The sequence below is a fragment of the Elephantulus edwardii genome, unplaced genomic scaffold (genome assembly GCF_000299155.1).
Source record: "Elephantulus edwardii isolate Elephantulus edwardi_28Jun2011 unplaced genomic scaffold, EleEdw1.0 scaffold00167, whole genome shotgun sequence".
Classification (NCBI taxonomy): domain Eukaryota; kingdom Metazoa; phylum Chordata; class Mammalia; order Macroscelidea; family Macroscelididae; genus Elephantulus; species Elephantulus edwardii.
In genome coordinates this window covers 4,715,698-4,725,649 of record NW_006399917.1, presented here as the reverse complement: position 1 = coordinate 4,725,649, position 9,952 = coordinate 4,715,698, and the positions used below count along the sequence as shown (strand labels likewise).

General features: G+C 38.1%; 1 pseudogene; it reads left to right on the top strand.

Moving 5' to 3' along the window:
* The first annotated feature begins 5,302 nt into the window (after positions 1–5,302).
* Positions 5,303–6,063, top strand: LOC102854462 (annotated as a pseudogene).
* The last annotated feature ends 3,889 nt before the right edge of the window (positions 6,064–9,952 follow it).

The following is a 9,952-nucleotide window of genomic DNA, read 5'->3' as shown; positions in this document are numbered from 1 at the left end:
GAAGTGTAGAGAGACAAAGCAGGAGAGGATGATCCTGGATAAGATAAACTGGTAAGATAACTGGGGCAATAGGATTAGGTGTGTTGGAGTCAGTGAAACTGGTTCAGGAGAGCATAGGGTTCAGAATTTTTGTACATAATGTCACTACGAATTGCGGGTGACTCAATGGCACATAACAATAACAATTCAATTCATAGTTTGCAGGTGAGATTATGTTCATTCCATCCAGTAAAGACAGAGATCAGAGTTATAAAGAAAATGAGAGTGAACATCAATAATAATAATGGGGAAAGTTCTAAGTCTCAGAAACAACTTGGAATTAAGTCGTTGAAATGGAACTCCGTCATCATAAGTTAGGAACTTTATAACAATAAGCAACTGGATCATTGTTTGACCAAATAACTAACCAGGATCTAAAAAGAGTCCCTAGTTTTAAAATTTGCATTATCTTTCTGGTTATAAGACTAGAAGTAGTGTCTTCTAATTTCTTTAAATAGAGGAATGTAGACCAGACGTCAAAATTATTTTTTGCATTTGGCAACTTCTCCAATTTTTTTTCATATATGCATTCAGTTTTTCAACCATATTTATAACACAGATAATCAGATTTTCATCAGAAGATTAAGAAAATAAGTTAACTACCTTATTTAAGTATTATTTCTTAGCTTCTTTTTGATTAGTTTCTTTTTAACGCAATGAAATTAAAACAAAATAAAACTAACTAGTTTAAAGGGAGCTGTGGTGGCGTAGTCCACAGGGAGTTGCTCTCCTAAACCAGAGGTGGTCCCTGTGCCTGTTCAAATTCACCAGAGGCTCCAAGTGAGAAAGATGGACCATCTCCTCCCATGTGATTTACACACTCTAACAAGCCACTAGAGGGCCATCTCTGAATCAGTCAGTTCTGACTCCACTACAATGGCTTGATGGAATCATTTTTCCCCTACTTGTTTATTTGCAAAACTCGAATACAAATCCGAACAAATTCTTTCAATTTCCCTCACCACCCCCACCTATCAAATTGTACAACCCAATGATTAATCCCCCCATTCCCTGCACATCCACATCTACATCCCTCTGCTTCCAGCCTCTCCTACCCCTCCTGGATCCTTACACTCCTACAATAACGGTCTTATAAAATATTTATCCTTGTGGTACTGAGTTAGTTCACTTAGCATAATGCTCTCCAGTCCCTCCCAAATTAGGTAATAATTTATAAAGTTATTGCTTCTGTGTGCTGCATAGTATTCCACTGTGTGAATGTACCATAATTTCTCAACCCATTCTTTTGTGGTTGAATGCATTGTTTCCTTGATGGAATCACTTTTAAGTGAACAATTCAATAGCGTTTAGTACATTCTCAACATCATGTTGTTATGTTCTAGAGCTCTAGCTAGTTTCAAAACCTCTCATCACCCCCAAAATACAACTCTATTCCCATTAAGCCACGGTATGCAATTATTTTCTTAAATATAAGTGTGTGTGTTGACTCACTGAGAAACCATTCACATTTGGCAGCCAAGCTTACAGAGAACGCTATGTTGCTAATAGTTTGTCACATTCCTTGTGCTGTCTGAATGTGAGAAGTGAAAAGGAAAAAAATCAAGATTCAAGTAGCAAAACAATCAAGATAATGTATGTCTCCCTATTCATGAGTTTGAAACTACAAACACCCACAACAATGTAATCTTCTCTTAAGATTTAACATCTGCCATTTTTAGGAATTATTTAAATTTATGTTTTCATTGTGTCTTTTCTTTTGTGTCTGTGTGCCTTTCTAAATCCTCTTAGCCCTGTATAACTTTGCTTCTCAGTAAAAGCTGCTAGCAATCAAGAAAGTCATAAAAATTTATTTCATTGTTCCCTCAGGGGGGAAAAAATCAGCTTTGTGTTAATAAATAAAAGGGAATCTTTGGTAAGAATGTTTTTATTTTCAAATATAATTTCAGATGTTCCTTGCTCTACTTAATACATTTACTTCTGACCAGAAGTGTAAATTGAATTTTTGTAAATCAAATTGTATGTTAAATCCACTGTTGTTATATATATATATATCTATATTTGTTGTTGTTCTTAAGTCCCATTGAGTTGCAGGCGACTCATAGCGACCCTAGCAACCCTATGAATGAGAGTCCTCGTCTCTCATCCTCTCTCCAGGTTCATAAGGTTTCCAGAGGCAAGCTATTACAGAAGTGGATGCCGCTCCTCCTTCCAATATATATGTATATACATATATATGTGTGGGTGTATGTGTATATATATATATGTGTGTGTGTGTGTGTGTATGTGTATATGTGTATATGTGTATATACACACACATACATGCTGTTGTTGTTGTTATGTGCCGTCGAGTCCTTTGCGACTCATAGCGACCCTATGTACAACAGCCCTAAACCCTGCTCTATCCTGTGCCAATCGCATTGCCTCTGACACACCCATCCCAATTACCCCAGTCACTGGATCAATCCACCTCATAGAGGGTCTTCCCCTCCTGAGCTGTCCCTCTACAATACCCAGCATGATGTCCCTCTCCAAAGACCTGTCTCTCCTTGCAACGTGTCCAAAGTATGTCAGACGAAGCCCCAGAATCTTTGCCTCCAAGGAGTAGCCTGATTTTACCCTCTCTAGGATGAATCTGTTTGTTTCCTTGGCAGTCCATGGTACATTAAATACTCTTTGCCAACACCAGAGCTCAAAGGCGTTAATTCTCCTTCTGTCCTCCCTAGTCATTGTCCAGCTCTCTGATGCATAACCAGTGATTGCAAAGACCATGGCCTGTATCAGGCACACCTTCGTCTCCAAGGAGACACCATTGCTCTTGAGTACTTTATAGAGGTCCCTAACAGCAGAGTTTCCCATTGCAATACGTTTCTTTATTTTCTGCCTGCTGATGCCAAGAGTGTTGACTGTGGAGCCGAGCAAACTGAAGCTGTGAACAATCTCAATCTCTTCACCATCCATCCTGATGCTACCAATTGGTCCAGTGGTGAGAATCTTTGTCTTCTTGACATACATACCCACTGGTTTATTTACAAACTTTGTATACATTGTTTTTCTTTTCCTTTACCCACTCCTCCCTCTCCCCATCAAATTGTGTGACCCTATAATTAACACCCCACCCCATCCATCCTCACCTCTCTGCTCCTCCCTCCCACCTCAGATCTTCATACTCGTTCTACAGTAACGGTCTTATACAGTATTTGCCTTTATGAGACCAAGTTCACTTAGCATAATGTACTCCTGACTCATGGTTACATAGTAATTTACAAAATCATTACTCCTGCATGCTGTATACTATTTCAATGCATGAATGTACCATAATTTTTCAGTCCATTCCTTTGTGGTTCAGAATTTGGGCTTTTTCCATATTCTTGGAATGGTGAATAAAGTTGCTATGAACATTGGTGTACAAGTCTCCATTTGTGCCTCAGTTCTCTTTAACACAGGGTATATTCCAAGCAGTGGAAGAGTTGGGTTGTATATAATTTCTATGTTCAGCTTTCTGATGAAATGCCAAACTGCATTCCAGAGTGGTTGTACCATTTTACAACCCCACCAACAATGTACAAGAGTTTCTATCTTGCCCCATTCTCACCAACATTTATTACTGGCTGTGTTGATAAACTTTGCCACTGCTACTGGGGTAAGATGGTATCTCTTTGTGGTTTTGATCTGCATCACTCTTATTGCCACTGATTTTGGGCATTTCTTCATGTGTCTGTTGGCCATCCAAATGTGAAAACCCTTTCCATGTCTCTTGATTATTATTTTCTATTTAGCACCTAATGAGTCTGACATACTTTGGACATGTTGCAAGGAGGGGCCAGTCCTTGGATAAGGACATCATGCTTGGAAGGGTGGAAGGATAACACAGGACAAGAAGATCCTCTGTGAGGTGGATTGATTCAGTGACTGGGGTAGGTGTGTCAGAGACAGTGAGATTGGCACAGGATAGATCAGGGTTTAGGGCAACTCTATGGCATATAACAACACCTGATGAATCATCCTTTGGAAAATAGATAGTGAAGACCTTTGTAACTTCTTTTATATGTGTAAATTTCCAAATATCTTGGAAATAGTTCAAGCGTATATGTTCTTCCTCTTTTATATTGTTTTATGTTTTAGGAATTAGAGGTATAATAAGTTCCATTAAAAATTAAAGAAACTATTGTATTGCATCCGTAACCCTATTCTTGGGTAAATAAATTTTGAGTAAACAAAATAGGAGTAAAGAACCAGAAGTTAGAAGGGAGAGGTACAAGGAAGCAGCAGATGAAGTAGAATATTTTACTCACATAAAGAAAGAGACAAAGATGTCACAAGTCCTATAGGGGTACCAAGGGCACAGTGGTGGAAATAGTTCTAAACCTGGAAAAGAATAAGAGGGGTAAATAAAGGATAGAAGAGAAAATATAGAGCCAAAATTAATATTGAGACCAAGAAAATAAGGAGAAAGAAGATAATGATGTCTAAATAACTAGAAAATAGAGAGGTATACTTTGTTATAGTGGAATGAATTTCGTTGGACATAATTTTCTTGGATTATCGAATGGATGAACTTGTTGTTGAGGTGTCATTCAGTGGTTTGTAACTCCTAGCAACCCTATGAATAAGAGATCAAAACCTTGCCCTCGCTTGAGCCATCCTTATCAGCCATCTCTGCCATGCTCCATCCCATTGTTAAAGTCACTGTGTCAAGCCACCAAGTTGAAAGTCTTCTTGTTTTTCATTGACCATCTATTTTTCCCAAAAAGATGGACTTTTTTAAGGACTGTCATCTCCTGACAAAATGCCTAAACTATGTGACATGAAAACTCTTACCATCCTTGTTTCTAATGAGCACCCTTGTTGTACTTCCTCCAGATTTGTTTATTGCTTTGGCAGTCCATGAGATATTCAATCCTATTCTCCAATACCACAATTCAAAGGCTTCATTCTTCTTTTGTCTTTTGTCTTCTGTATTCATTGTCCAACTTTCAGATGCTTAAGAAGCAAATGAAAACACCATAGTTTGGCTCAGTTGCATCTTAGTCTTTAAACTGACTTCCTTGCTCTTTAGCACTTGAAAAAGATTCTTTTTGTGTTTTCATGTTTTTTTTTATTTTTTTAATAACATTTTTATTATATACTGGCTTACTTTAAACTCTCATACATTGTTTTTCAAGAAATTCTTGATAGCAGTTTTGCCCACTGCAACATGTCTTCTGATTTCTTGATTGTTGCTACTATGGGCGTTGATTGTGGATCCAAGTAAAAGTAAATCCTTAAAAACTTCAACCTTGCTCTTTCCGTACCCAGCGAAGCCATGGCTCATGGTCCCAAGAATCATCTGAAGTGTGCAGCAGCTCCAAAGCATTGGATGCTGGACAAACTTACTTGCTCTGCTTCCATCTACTGGTCCTCATAAACAGAGAATGTCTGCCGTTGATCATTTTCTTAAGAAACAGAGGTAAGTATGCTCTGATAGGAGATGAAATTAAAAAAAAAAAAAGATCTGCACGCAGCAGTTCACTAAGATTGATGGCAAAGTCCGAACTGATATAACCTATCCTGCTGGTTTTATGGATGTGATCAGCATTGACAAGACTGGAGAGAATTTTACAGTAAACTGTGACACCAACGGTTGATTTGCTGTTCACTGCTTGCCACCTGAGGAAGCAAAGTACAAGTTATACTAAGAAAGATCTGGGTGGGCACAAAAGGAATCCCTCATCTGGTGACCCAGGATGGTCAAACCATCCACTACCCTGGTCCTGTCACCAAGGTGAATGACATAATTCAGATTGATTTGGAGACTGGAAAGATTACTGATTTCATCAAGTTTGATACTGGTAACCTGTGAATTGGTGTGACCACCAAGAGAGAGAGAGACATCTTTAGATGTGGTTCATGTGAAAGATGCCAATGGCAACAGCTTTGTCACTCAGCTTTTCAACATTTTTGTTATTGGCAAAGGAAATAAACCATGAAATTCTCTTCCCTAAGGAAAGGGTATCCACCTTACCATTGCTGAAGAAAGACACGAAATTGGCTGCAAAACAGAGCAATGGAAGAAATTATCTCTAGGTGCTGTTAATTAAAAGGACAAAATTAAAGATACAGCATGGGGGGGAAATTTCTTCAACTACTGGTAGTTGGCGTTGAGATATAATCCATCTTGAAGACTACAAATTTTTATCTCCTGTAAATTCTTTACATATTCTTAATTTCTGCAAGAAAAGTTGTATCATATGAATAACCTAGGATTTTTAGTCTTCCTCTAAACATCCCTCTTCTTATAGTCGAACTTCTTAAATTATTATATATATATTAGTACTGGAGAAATGATACAACCTTGATACATGCCTTTCCTGATTTTAAGCCATTAAGTGTCCACTTGTTCTGTTCAAACAACTACTTTCTGGTCTATGAGCACAATTAAGTGTTACGAAATTCCCATTCTTTTCAATGTTATACATAATTTCTTATGATGATGTTGTAATGTGTCATGAAGCCGCTTGTGACTCATAGTGATCCTATGAACAACAGCTCAGAAACCTACCCTATCCTGAGCCAATCTCACTATCTCCAACACACGTACCCCATTATCCCATTCACTGTGTCAATCCATCTCTTCCAGGATCTTCCTCTCATGTGTAATCCTTCCATTCTTCCAAGTATGATGTCTTTATCCGAAGACTAGTCTTTTCTGGCAGCATACTCAAAGTGTAAAAGACAAGAAATTAAAAATATTTACCTCCAAAGAGCAACTTAATTTCACCCTCTCCAAGACAGGTTTGTTAGTTCTCATGGCAGTCCATGGTATGTTCAATACTCTTCTTCACCATCACAACTCAAAAGCATCAATTCTTTTGTACTCCTTATTCATTGTCCAGCTCTCTGATGCATACATAAGTAAGTATCTTTCTAATATTTTCTGCTTTCACCCAGGGTCTGTCTGACATCAGCAATGATATCCCTTATCCCATGACCACTTCTGAATCTAGCTTGAATTTCTGGAGGTTCTCTGTCTCAGGCATTTTTTAATTATCTTCAGTAAAACTTTACTTGTATGTGATATTAGTAACACTGTTCAACAATCTCCTACTCTGTTGGAGCACTCTTCTTTTTTTTCCTTAAATGGAGCCAAATAAATATAGGTCTCTTCCTATCAGTTGACTAGGTGGCTGTATTTCAACAAACTTCTTGGAATATACTAGTGAACATGTCCAGGACTACATCAGTCAATCAATACCATGATTGGTATTCCACCAATTCGTGGGGTCTTCTTTTTTGCCAATGTCTTTAGTGCAGCATAATTTCAATCAGTACCAACAGTACACAGTCAATTGACTTTGCATAATTAATAAGGAAAAAATTAAACATCTTTCAATATTCTCTCTAATATTCTCTCCTTTTAGTCAAGATCCACTTGACATCATTAATGATTTCACTTGTTTTACAGGCCCTTCTCAATCCAGCTTGAATTCTGGCAGTTCCCTATCCATGTACTGTTTCAACCATCTTTTAACTCATAATCCTTAAAAATAATTTGTTGTTGTTGTTGCTATGTGCCATCGAGTCATTTGCGACTCATAGCGACCCTATGTACAACAGCCCTAAACCCTGCTCTATCCTGTGCCAATCACATGGCCTCTGACACACCCATCCAGATTACCCCAGTCACTGAATCAGTCCACCTCATAGAGGGTCTTCCCCTCCTGTGCCGTCCCTCCACCCTCCCAAGCATGATGTCCCTCTCCAAGGACCTATCTCTCCTTACAACATGTCCAAAGTATGTCAGATGAAGCCCCAGAATCCTTGCCTCCAAGAAGTAGCCTGGTTTAACCCATGTAATAATATTAAGGATATTGTTTAAAATGTCCATATTCCATCAGATCTTCTCTCTCTCTTACCCCCTCCCTCACTCCCTCTTCCCCCTCTCTCTTTTAATGGGCATAAGAAGTGCTCTCTCTCACAGTTGGTTGGTCAGGTAGTTTTCTTCTAAATTTATTAGCATAAATATGTTAGCACAGTCAACACTGCTTCTGGTTTTGTTTTGTTTTGGGGGATTTTTTCTTCAATTTTTTAATTGTTATTTTAATGAAAGTTCTCAGAAAAGTTGGCTTTTCATTCATTCACTTCTGTACATTTTTCCCTCTCTTTCCCTTCTTCTCACAGTTCACTTTCTTTTTTATAAAAAATAGTCATTCATTACTGCATAAATTCCCCCTTCCCTTCTCTTATCTTCCCTTTCCTCTTCCCCAGTCCACTTTGCAGTACACCTTTTATTCTAAACTGTTGTCATAATCATATATTCCTTATAAACATTTCTTTCCCTCATCTGTTCCACTCTTTTCCTAGTTCCCCCATGGTGCTAGCCTGAAAGTTGCCTTTTTTTTTTGCCATTACAGTTAGCCCCTCTGATCTCCAGCTACAACTACCACATATGGTCTTATAAATCACTAACAGCTGAGGAACTAAGATAAGATAAAGAGTGGTTTACATGGGACTAGGATTAGAGTAAGTGTGCTTTCCACTTTGGACGGCAAGACCTGAGGCAAACAAGGCATCTAGCGGTAAGGCTATGGTGAGAGTGAGATCCTAGTGGTAGAGAGAATGGGGCATTGATGCAGGGAAACTGTGACAAGGTGTGACCTGAGGCTTCTTGCACTTGTGCTGGCCACAGTTGGATTTTGCAGTTCTTGCTGCATGCTTGAAGGAGAAGTTGACTTAAAACTGTTCTGAGGCAAGCCTTGCTGGATGATTTGGATTTGACTAGTTAACTGAAACCAGAGCCTGGACTAATTGATGAGAGTTAACTTGGAACTGTTAGATTAAAGCCTGGACTTGTATTGTGAGATATTCTTTGCCTCCCCTGCTCACTTCCTTAATAAATCCCATCATTAGTACTATAACTGAGTCTGTGAGTCAGTAACAAATATGTGAACCTCTTGCTGCTGGTGGGGTTCTACAGGCACCTTGGGGCTAGGCTATGGGCTCTTTATCTGCTTTCTGTACTGGAGCAGGAAATACTCCTATTCTCACTCCCCCTGGCCTTTTCAGAGAGACGTTCACAGACTTGTACCTTTATGTGCTGTTTTCTCCTCTCTAGGTACCCTCCAGCTCCCAATGTCAGTCCTGTTTTATAACAGTGGTGTTATGCAGTATTTGTCCTTTTGTGACTGAAATATTTCACTCAACATAATGTCCTCCAGCTTCATGTTGTTCGTGTGATGTTTTACGAGTTCATTGTTTTTCAGTACTGCAAAGTACTCCATTGTGTGAATATACCATAGTTTTTCTAATAATTCATTTGTTGTTCGGCAGTTAGGTTGCTTCTATCTCTTTACTACTGTGAATAATGCAGTAATAAATATGAGTGTGCATACATCTGTTTGATCACAGTTCTGATATCTTTATGTTATATTCTCAGTAGTGGAATTGTGGAGTCGAATAGTATTTCAATTTCTAACATTTTGAGAAAGCACCAGACCACCTTCCATAGTGCCCTTGCTCACTTTTAAGTTAGATTATTTAACTTTTTGTTATTAAGTTAAAAGAGTACTTTATACATTCTGGGTAGCCCTGATACTATAGTGGATTACGTTTTGGGCTGGTAATCAAAAGATCAGTGATTTTAAATACACCAGCAACTCCCCAGGAGAAAAATGTTATCTTCAATATTTATAGCCTGAGAACTTTTTTCTATGAGTCAGAATTAACTCACTGCACTAGGTTTTGATTTTAGAGATATACAATTTTCAAATATTTTCTTCTGTATTGTACATTGTCTTTTGACCCACCTGATGCATAAAAGTTGTTAACTTTCAAGAAAATTAAATTTCTCTTTGTCCTTTAGTTCTTGATGCTTTAGGTATTCATACCTAACGAACTATTACCTAATCTAAGATCATGCAGGTTTGCTTTAAGATAAAAGTATTTCTAAATTTAAAAAGAGACACCATCATAATAA